Consider the following 11,036-nt stretch of genomic DNA (forward strand, 5'->3'; position numbering starts at 1 on the left):
CCTCCAGTGAAGTGAGGCAGCTCCCACTCTCTCCTTGGCTCTCTTGTTCCCTCCCAGCTCTGCCTCGAGGAGCCCAGGAACTGACCTTGCAAAAACAAAGTTCGTCTCAAACGCCAGGAACAGGAAAGTTGGTCCACCCAGAGCAGAAGTCCCCTCGGGAGGCAAGAGAAGGGGGAACAACCAGCCAGCAACCACCGACTGAGGAATTTTGCCCTTGACTGAAGAAATGAGCCCTACTTGCTCCACAGAGACCAGGGGGCTGAAGGTCCCGACCTGGGAATATCGCACCCCAGCTCCCAAGCTGTATCATTTGGGGTGCTCTCAAGAAAATGGGGGAAATGCCACCCAAAAGTCTGGAGATAAAGCATGATCAGACAATGTCACCAGAAACTATGCTCTTTCTATGTCTCTGCCCTGTCTTCTGAAGCATTAGCTCCGTCCTGCCATCAGCCCTTCCCACGGTCATAGGACGGCAGCTGGGCTGCCTGGTTCCTTGAGCACAATTAGTCTTTTTTTTTTTTTTTTTTAAGATTTTATTTATTTGTCAGAGGGAGAGAGCACAAGCAAAGGGAGCCCAATGCGGGACTCGATCCCGGGACCCCGGGATCACGACCTGAGCCAAAGACAGGCTCAACCAACTCAGTCACCCAAGCATTCCCCCTTGATCACAATTAGTGGGAGAGGGTCGCTGTTGTGCTGGTAAGCTAGCTTGGGGTCGGAGGGACCCTTATTTGAAGGCTTTGCCAATTTCTGTGGTGCAAAGACCCCACATGCTGACTTCAAGCTACCAGCTTGACAACACGGTTGGAAAGCAATGGGCATGGTAGGTTCTCACGGGCCAGTTCTAACCGGCTCCAGCACCCTGCTGGGGGTAGGGTAGCATCCTTCTCCAGAGCAGGTGAAATCCCCATGGAACCGAGGATGGGATCACATGGATGGGTTTAGACCTATCGGAGCTCACCTCCCCTCCCCCCGGGAGCCGGGGCAAGGTCAACTGCATCCAAACCATTTGTCAGCTGCGTGGCAGGTGCAGGGAGCAGGGAGGCGCCCGTGCTGGGAGAGGCAGCCTTGACGGATACCTCCCACTTGCCAGTGTCCTTTTCCCGACATTCCAGCCCAGCTGGCATCTCGAAGCTTCCAGAGGCGGCTGGGGTGGTGATGGGCAGTCTGAAGGACAGTGAAGTCATGACAGAAGGACCTTCGGGGGAACTGGAGGCAACCAAAGCTGACATCCCTTACAAGGAGCCGGTCATCAGGCCTTTGTGCCCGGCAGCCCAGCTGCCCGGGGGTCCTCAGCAGCCACCATGGCCCATTGCAAATACAGCCGGGACCCTTCCAGGCAAAACGGGAGCAGCCAGGATCCCTCACTCCCAGCCTGCAAGCTCTGGGTCTCGTGGTCCCTCTCTGAAGCCCCCTGAGGGTGGAAAGCAGGGGCAAAGCCAGTATCCCTGACCCTCCCCTCTGTCGTGGTTCACGACCGTGTGGTCAGGTGGCCCGTTTTTCTGACAAGCTACAGCCAGAGCTTTGGGAGGCCAGACAGACAACTATGTAAGATGCTGACACGGTCCCCAAAGTTGGAGGTTTCAGCACCTGCTCCCGGCCGAGACGGAGGATCTGAAAGGCTTCCCTTTGCCACGGGCTTCCTGGCCCAGAGCCACGTCGGGAGCTCAGAGCGAAGCTTCCCGCATCACCTGTGCAGAAACCTGCCTCTCTGGCTGCCAGCGAGCTAATTGATGAGTTAATTGGCAATGCGTTGTGAGGTGAAAAAGAGCGAATTATAAAACTGTATTTATAGTGTGACATTATTCTTGAGGGAAAGGGAAGGTGTGTGTGCCTGTGTGCGTGTGTGATAGGGCATCTCTCTGGGCAAATGTAAATGGACCCAGGAAATAAGGATAGAGCAGGGGTCCTCACCAGGGGCAGTTCTGCCTCCCCAGGGGTCATTCAGCAATGTCTGGAGACCTAGACCTGGACGGTTCCGCGGGCATCAAGTGGGAAGAGCGCAGAGGTGCTGCTAGCCACCCTATAGGGCACAGGGTGGGCCCCGCAACAGAGAACGACCTCCCTATGTCAACAGCTCGGAGGTCAAAAGACCGTTCTCCAGAGCAGCGTCCCAGAGTGGGGTCCCTGGCTGAGCAGCACGAGTATCTCCTGGGAACTCATTAGAAATAGAAATGCCTGCCTCCCTCCATCTACTGAGTCAAACACTCTGGGGGAGGGCCCAGGAGATCTCGGCTTTTAACAAGGCTTCCAGGGGATGCTAATGCGCCGTCCAGTTGGCGAGCCACCAGCCTAAGGGCATATGGGGGCCCTTGGCAACACAGGTCTGGACAAGGCGGGTCCACCAACACTGACATTTTTTCAATAAATACAGCACAGTACTGAAGATGTATTTTCCCTTCCTTATGATTTTCTCTCTTTTTTAAGACTTTTATTTATTTATTTGAGAGAGAGAGCAGCAGCCGCAGAGGCAGAGGGAGAAGCAGACTCCCCCGCTGAGCAAGGAGCCCAACGCAGGGCTTGATCCGGTGCTCCAGGATCATGACCTGAGCTGAAGGCAGACGCCCAACCGACTGAGCCACCCAGGGGCCCCTGTAATTTAAGGTCTAAATCAGCAAGGCTGCGTTTTCCTTGTCGGTCAGAGGAAGGGGAGAGAAGAGGAGGTTCCAAGACCGAAATGTAGACTGTGGCTCAATTGAACAAACAAGATGTGTGACCTTGAACGGACAAGGTTCCCTGAGCCTCAGCTTTCTCACCTGGGAAGTGGGTGCGAGAATGGTCCCTCTGGTCAGTTTATTGGGGGGCATGAGATGAAATATCTCAGCCCAGAGCCCCCAGAGCTGTTCTGGTTCGTGCCCTGGTGGTGGTGTGACCAGCAAGGGGCTGGGGACAGGGAGAGCCCAGGAAGAAGAGGGCAACTCCCACACCACCCCTCAAGGGCAGGGCTGCCAATTGAAGGTCTGCTGGGGTTTGTTCCCCTGTATTTCTGCTCCAAGTCCTGGAGGGAAGCCAGGCATTAGCTCTTCTTACCTCTGGGAGGCCACAGTGATGGAGTCAAAGCTGAAGTCCCCCCAGATGGTCTCTTTCTGTCAAAACCTAGACATTGGGGGAGATGATGCTGCACGTCTCAGAGGGGCCGGGAGAGGAAACCAAACATCCCTGAGGCAGGGAGGGGCCATGCCCCCCCAGTGATCTGGGGAGTGAGCTCCCAGAGCCCCTGACTCGGAGATCCCAAAGAAGGGAACAGTGTGTGTCCTCAAGAGAATGGATCTTGGTCCTAAGGGGCCACAGAAACCCCAGGACTCCAGGAGACCATGGGGCATGGCAAAGGGCACCTCCATGGTAACTGTGTAGACCAGAGAATGTCCCCAAAGCTGTGAACTGTGCAGAATTTTTGTGGGAGGTTTGAAGAGGAGCCATGGATGGCTGGTCCTGGCTTCAAGCTCCTCCCGGAGTCAGACTTCCCTAAATGTGAATAAAACCCTGTCAGGATCGACACCCATGTAAGTTTGTGAAATACGATCCTTCCCCCTTACCTCACACACCCATCCTCTGAGGGAGGGATCACTGTGCCCATTTTACAGGTGACAAAGTGGGACTCACAGAGGCAGCTCGCCCAAAGTCGGACACAGAGCAGACCCTTGTCTGAGCCCATAATTCCCAGGCTGCACTGTCTCCAGCCTCAAGAAGGCCACACCTGGGGTACTGCATCACACCTTTGGTCTCCCCATCCCACCTTCAGAAGCCCCTCGCCCACCCAGGGCCTCCCCCACCAGCAACACCCTGGAGCTCCCAGGCCCCCAGCCCCTCCCGAGAAGGGCCGATTTGCAGAGGTGTAAAGACAAGTGAAAATGTCTCCTAAGCACGCCGTGCCCACATCGCCAGGCCACTTTCGAGATCATGCTTCCCAGAAGAGGGACATCCATGAAGGGGCAGATTTCCGGACACCAGAAGACATTTGTCTTCGGTTTGTAATGGGGGATGGGATCGGGAAGATTGTGGAAGCAGCAAGACTCTCCAAGTGGGGCGCCTGAGTGGTTCAGTGGGTTAAAGCCTCTGCCTTCGGCTCAGGTCTTGATCTCGAGGTCCTGGGATCGAGCTCCGCATCGGGCTCTCTGCTCAGCAGGGAGCCTGCTTCCTCCTCTCTCTCTGCCTGCTTCTCTGCCTACTTGTGATCTCCGTCTGTCAAATAAATAAATAAAATATTAAAAAAAAAAGAAAGAAAGACTCTCCAAGAAGCCAACATAGTCAATCCAAGGGAAGACGGCCCTCAGCAGGCCCAGGATCCCCATGTCCACAGTGGGTGGAGATGCCCCAGGCCCTAGGAACCTCCCTGGGCCACACAGGACCGCTGCCCCCCTAATCAAAGAGCTGGGATGGCATAATCAGTATGGACGATGACGTTCCCTCCCTCATCCACCGGAGCCTGGTCTGCTCAAGCAACACCACTTAAATGCTTGTGTGTTCTGCCATTTTTTTCTTGTGGGGGGACGTTGTGTTTAGGGGTGTTTCCTCCATGGATCCATTGCACCCAATGTTGGATACTATTCTAGAACAAATGAAGTGTCTCTTGCACCAAGGAAAATGTCAAAGATTCAGGCCCGGCTCCACCACCGGACGTTTATTTATGTGAACACGCAGTCAGGACACGTGCCCAGCAGTGGGAACCCAGTGCCCTCACCCCACCAGCCCCCACACGCTTGTGATCGTCAGAGCCACGGCAAGAACTCGGGCTCCGCCCTCGGGCACAACACGAGTGGATCCTTTCTACACATGATGGGTCACATGAGCCAGTCAGAGGTGCACACAGAGGTGAAGAATGAACCTGTCACCAGAACATCTCCCCACAGGAGGGGACCTTGGCTGGGACAGACCATCTGGGGCCATATCTACAGGTAGACAGCAGGGGGCGCTTTGGGCGACCTGGGGCCCGTGACCCAGCTTTGCGGTAGGTGAAGACAGTACCCACTTGGCCAGTTCTTGTCAGGATCTGTGAGATTCTGTGCCTGCAGCTCTAAGCCCACCCCGAGTGGTGTCTGGCACGAAGTGAGTGCTCGTTAGAGGGTGGCTCCTGACAGCCCAGGGAAGCACCTGCTGAAGGCCTCCTCAGATCACTGCGTCTGAGCCCTGGACGTAGGGTCATTGCTCATTTTCATTCTGGAGGATTCAAAGCTCAGGTCTGCCATCCCTCCCCCGTTCCTTCCTTACCCCACTCTCCACCCAACTCCCCCCAGGGCCAGGCAGAGCCCTCAGTCTCAAATCTTCACAGATGAAGACCAGGGCAGACTCTGAGCAAAGACATCCTGTCCCTTGGGACTCCAGGAAAGGCAGCTTTCTGTGTATCCCAAAACTAGACTCTACTTGTGACCTAAGGAGATCTGAGGGTAAGGGTACATGTCTGAGAGTGGGGGAAGTCCTCCTGAAAGGAAGCCGGGACCCAGGAGAGGGAGCAGCCACCCCTGTAAGCTTTCTAAGCCACTTGTCTCCTCCCCCGGGGAACCATTTTGGTGCCTGCTCAAGCGTCTGAGCTGGCTTAGAAGGTGACAGCATCTGGCTTTTAGCAGGACAAAGAAAAAATGATCCTCAGAGGACCTGATGATTACCTTGTGGTTTCCTTGGAAACCAAGTCCCCAGCTCACCTTCCTCAGGCTTCTTGTCTCTCCTGCCTTGATCTGGGTCTCACAACCAAGAAGGGCCAGGTCACTGCTGCAGGAGGGGGCCACCAATGGACAGGAAAGTACCCCATGGCTTCCCTGTCTTTTATGTAGGGTCCATACGTCAGGATCACCAAGGATGCCTAGCTACTGAGGGAAAGAATTCCCGCAAACAAATGTGGGAAGAGGGATAGAATTAGGTCAGCACCATTCTGTAACTTTTAATCAAATAATTGGTTCCAGCAACGATCCCCATCAGTTGAAACATTTAGAGGGAAAGCTGATGGATGTTTGATCAATAGCAAGCCACGCCAAAGCATCGTGGCCAACAGTGTCACAGGATGTCCCCTTGTCAGTGAGCTCGTCTCACGGGGGCCTCTCAGACAGCTGAGGTCGAGCAGAGGCTGGGGCTGGAGCCATCCAAGCCTTATCTCCTCCATCATTCCTGTGTCCCATGCCTCAGGATGTCTAGAAGAGTGGGTACAGCCAGGGCCTCTCTCTGGCCATGTGGCCTCTCCACAAGGCTGGCACGGGCTTCCTCACAGCATGGCAGCTGGCTTCCCCCAGAGTGACTCTTCTGAAAGACAAAGAGGGAAGCCACAGGCTTCTTGGGGCTTGGCCTCTGAAATCACAGAGTTCTTGTGCCATATTCTAGGGTGGAAAGCGAGTCCTAGAGCCAGCCAGATTCGAGGGGCCACGGGCAGCATGAGAGTGCAAATACGGGGAAGCATGGTTCATTGGAAGAACATCTGTGGAGACTAGCTACCAAAAGAGGAACTGTACCAGGGAGGGGGCAGTCTGTCACCATTGGAACCCACAGATCATTTTTAGTGCCACCAAAAGTTCAGCAAACTGACTGTGTGTGCCTCCTGATATGGTACAGTGGGAAGCCCAGGGCCATCGTCATCCATGGAGTGTTCTTGTTTAAAAAAAAAAAAATTAGGGGCACCCGGGTGGCTCAGTGGGTTCAGCCTCTGCCTTCGGCTTGGGTCGTGATCTCAGGGTCCTGGGATTGAGCCCCGCATTGGGCTCTCTGCTCAGCAGGGAGCCTGCTTCCCCCCACCTCTCTCTCTTCCTGCCTGTCTACTTGTGATCTCTCTGTCTGTCAAATAAATAAATAAAATCTTTTTTAAAAAATTAACATCACTCTAATTGAGCCTCTGATGCTAAATTCCATTTCTGGGAAGCATGGGGGAAAGAGGTAGGCAATACTATGAGGGGGCAAACAGAGGAGTCCAGAATGTGCAGCTATCCTGGGGAGAAAGGACTCGGGGTCTACAATATGTCAAGAGCATTAAATCAAAAAAGAGAAGGAAGGGGATCAGCTCTAGTTTGGGAGCTCTTTAGGAGACCAACCTAAAGACAAAACCCCCCGGGGTACACCTTTTCTGGATCCAGGTTCCAGCAAACCACAGAATAAAAAGACACTTTGGAGGCAAACAGGGACATTTGATTATGGACTGGATATTAGGTCCCAGTGGGGACCTAATATAATAATAATAACCCAATGTTATATACCCAATGTTTTATATATATAACCCAATAATATAATAATAACCCAATGGGTTATTATTTATTTTGTTAGGTGTGATCACGGCTTTGTGCTTATATAAGAAAATGGGGAGTGTGGAGTGTGTGCATGTGTGTGTGTGTTCAGAGAAATACTGAGAAGCAAAGCACATTATGATCGAGATTTTATTTTATTTTAAATACTTCAATAGAAAGAGAAAAAAAGTGGAATAGATGAAGCAAATGTGTCAAAGCTTCACTAATTATCAAAACTAGGTGGGTGATGGGCATCTGGGCCTTTCTGATACTATTCTTTCCACTTGTGTTTATGTTGGAAATAGTTCATAATAGAAAGGAAAATTTTTTGAGGGGAGCCATTGAGAAGGAGCCTTTATCCCCCACTGCTCCAGGCTGGGCAGCCTCGCGCTGGAACCATCCATCACAGCAGAGCTCCACTGCCCAGAGCTCGTCAAGAACAAATGCAGCCTTTCAAAGTCACCTTTCACAGAGCCAGAGGCCGAGTTTCTACACAGCCGCCTCCCACCCCTCCTGTTGTTAAGTGGGGGCTCTGCTCAGTGAGACAGCAGGTTTTCGCTCCTGAAGAACAGCAGGGCCCCCACCTCAGGATCGCCCATCCCCAGCATCCCGGCCCTTTTGATTGTGGGGAGATGTGACATCGGCACCAAACAGATCCCACAGACCACTCACTGCATCAGGGAAGGTTTGAAGCAGACAGCGAAAAGAAGGTCAGATACATGGCACATACAAGCCCACGTGTGCACATTGCCCACAACATGGAAGGGAGAGAGAGAGACAAAGAGACTCAGTGAGGACTCATTGGCCAGAGCCAGACCTTCTTCAGGCTGGATGATGTGATGCCGCGTCTCTGGAAAAAGAGAGGCTAAATCAGCACTGCCCCCTCCTGACCCATTCTCCCCGCAAAGAGATGTCTCTTCCCTAGGTTTGGAACCTGCCTGTTTTTGAAATTCCCTGCTAATTTCAAGGTCATGGTCCTCCAATCAACATCTGGGAGCCCCAAGGCCTGAATAGATGGTCCCGTGGGGTTTGGGTGGGCTAACCCGGCTCTCCTGGGAGGGAAAGGAGGGAAGATTGCTGGCCTGGGCGTCAGAAGCCCCGGTCTCAGCCCCAGACAGGCACCGCTGGGATAGTCCCTGCTTCTCTGGACCTCATTGGTGAGCCAGAGTGGGGCTTGATGCTGGACACCAACCTCTGAGATTCTGCAAAGTGCCAAAGGACAGGGAGTAAAGTACTGAGCTCACCTGCTCACCCGCTCACCGGGTCAAGGCTGATGGGCTGTTTGACATACAGCGATGCACAGCAATGGCCCACGGGGCTGGTGTTTCACAGGCAGGCCTGAATTTCAACATCCCACCTTTCCAGGGACAACCCAGGCCAGCCCAGAATCTCCCTGGGGAGCTGTCCTCTGAACCCGTGGTCTCACCTGAGCACATGAGACATGGAGCTTTGTCAAGGAGACATGTGGTTCAAGGTGTGACAGCACCGAGGGGATGAGTGATGTGTGTTGGCCCCGAGGAAAGTCACATGTCCAGGCAGGGAAGCCCTCTGCCCCAGGAAAACCCTTTGGAACCATTATGTAGCCCAAGAATTCAACCCAAAGGAATATACCGAAGTTCACTCAAGTTTTGTTCTTTCCCGTAATGAGCGAAGTCATAGAGTCTACCTTCTGGCTGAATGATGACATGAGAACATACTTGTGGGAGCCCACCGGCACACACACACACTCAGACACACACGAAGTCAATTGAAAGACATCAGGCCACCCAGAGAATGAGTTTTTTCTAAGTACCACCTGCAGAGAAACATTCTTCCCTACCCTCACCCTCCAAGGACCACCCATGGATACTGGCCATTTCCCTGCCCCTCTTATCAGGAAGGATGGGAGGGCACATGCCCAGGCTCGCCAGCTGGCACTAAACACATTATGTCACACAATCAGGTAGACAGTATAACTGGGAAAAATTCAAAAGAGTCAGAATATTTTTCTCCTACCAACGTTCTTATTTTTTTTTTAAATATATATATTCTTTCCTAATGGAATTTCTTTCAATGTGGCAGAATTATAGGGGAATTATTCTTTTTGGGTTGTGGTGGGGTATTTTTTTTTTTTTTTTTTTGCTTATCTGTATTTTCAACTCTTTTTGCAATAATCATGGAGAGCTGTTTCCATAGAAACCTCAGCACTATTGGCATTATTTGGGGCCAGATAATTCTTCGCTGCTGGGTGCTGTCCTGGGCAGTAAAGGACACTTAACAGCATCCCAGCTCTCTACCCAGCAGCTGCCAGTAATATCCCCCCAGGTGTAACAATCAAAAGCATCTCTAGATATGGCCAACTCTCCCCTGGTGGGCAAAACCACCCCCAGAGGAGAACCACTGCTGAAAAGTATGCCTGCTAAGACTGAGAATGGGTGGTCAGAGAATGGAAAGAAGACAAGGAAAGAGGAAGGAGAAAAATCACCAGGTGTTCATGCTTCCCATGTGCCATCTTATCTAATCCTCACAGGAACTCAGTGGGGAGGCCCTATGATCATCCCCATTCTAGTGAGGCTGAATGGCTTGTCCCAACTCACATGGCTATTAAGAGAGTGGGTCATGAAAACCAAAAGGAAAGAATTTCAAGAAGAAGCCATCAGCAGTCATAGACCATAGATCACTCTTAAAAATGAGTACAAGTGGGGCGCCTGGGTGGCTCAGTGGGTTAAAGCCTCTGCCTTCAGCTCAGGTCATGATCCCAGGGTCCTGGGATTGAGCCCCACATCGGGCTCTCTGCTCAGCGGCTAGCCTGCTTCTTCCTCTCTCTATCTCTCTGCCTGCCTCTCTGCCTGCTTGTGATCTCTGTCAAATAAAATAAATAAAATCTTAAAAAAAAAAAAAGAGTACAAGTGAGGGCACCTGGCTGGCTCAGTCAGTGGAGCTTGCAACTCTTGATCTCAGGGTCATGAGTTCAAGCCCCAAGTTGGTGTAGATCCTATGTAATAAAAAAATAAAATAACTAAAATAGGGAAATTATTTTTTAAAAATGAATATAAATGGTACACCAACAAACTATATAACTCAGGTGGCATGGAAAAATTCCTAGAGAGATACAAACTACAAAACCAACTCTAGAAGTAGAAAATCTAAATACACCTATAACAAGTAAAGAGATTGAGTTAGCATCAAAAAACTATCCTCAAAGAAAAGTACAAGTCCAGTTGGCTCCATTGGTGAATTTCAACAAACATTTAAAGAATTAAAGCCAATTCTTCCAAAACATAGGAGAGGGGGAAACACTTACAAATTCTTTCTGGCCTGTATTACCTTGTTACCAAAACCATACAAAAACATCACAAGAAAACAACAGACCAATGTCTCCTATAAATACAAACACAAAAATCCTTGACAAAATACTAACAAACCAAATCCAGCAACACATAAAAAGGATTTTGCACCATGATCACATGTATCTCACATGAATCTCACAGCCCAGGAATGCAAAGTTGTTTTAACATCTGAAAATCAATTAATGTAGTGCACCTTATCAGTAGAATGGAGGGTAAAAACCACATGATCATTTACATAGATGCAGAACAAGTCATTGACAAAATTCAATATCCCCTCATAACAGAAACATCCAACACACAAGGAATAAAAGGAGGTTCTCTCCACTTAACAATGGCTATCGATGAAAATCCCACAGCTAACACCAATGTCAGTTGAAAAAGAATAGTTGCTTCCCCCTCTAAGATCAGGAACAAGACAATGATGTCTGCTCTTACCACTCCTATTGAATGTTGCACTGGAGTTCTAGCTTGGGTGATTAGGCAAGAAAACGAAATAAAAGACACCTAT

The sequence above is a fragment of the Enhydra lutris genome, unplaced genomic scaffold, assembly GCF_002288905.1.
Source record: "Enhydra lutris kenyoni isolate GAN:26980312 unplaced genomic scaffold, ASM228890v2 scaffoldscaffold22, whole genome shotgun sequence".
Taxonomy (NCBI): domain Eukaryota; kingdom Metazoa; phylum Chordata; class Mammalia; order Carnivora; family Mustelidae; genus Enhydra; species Enhydra lutris.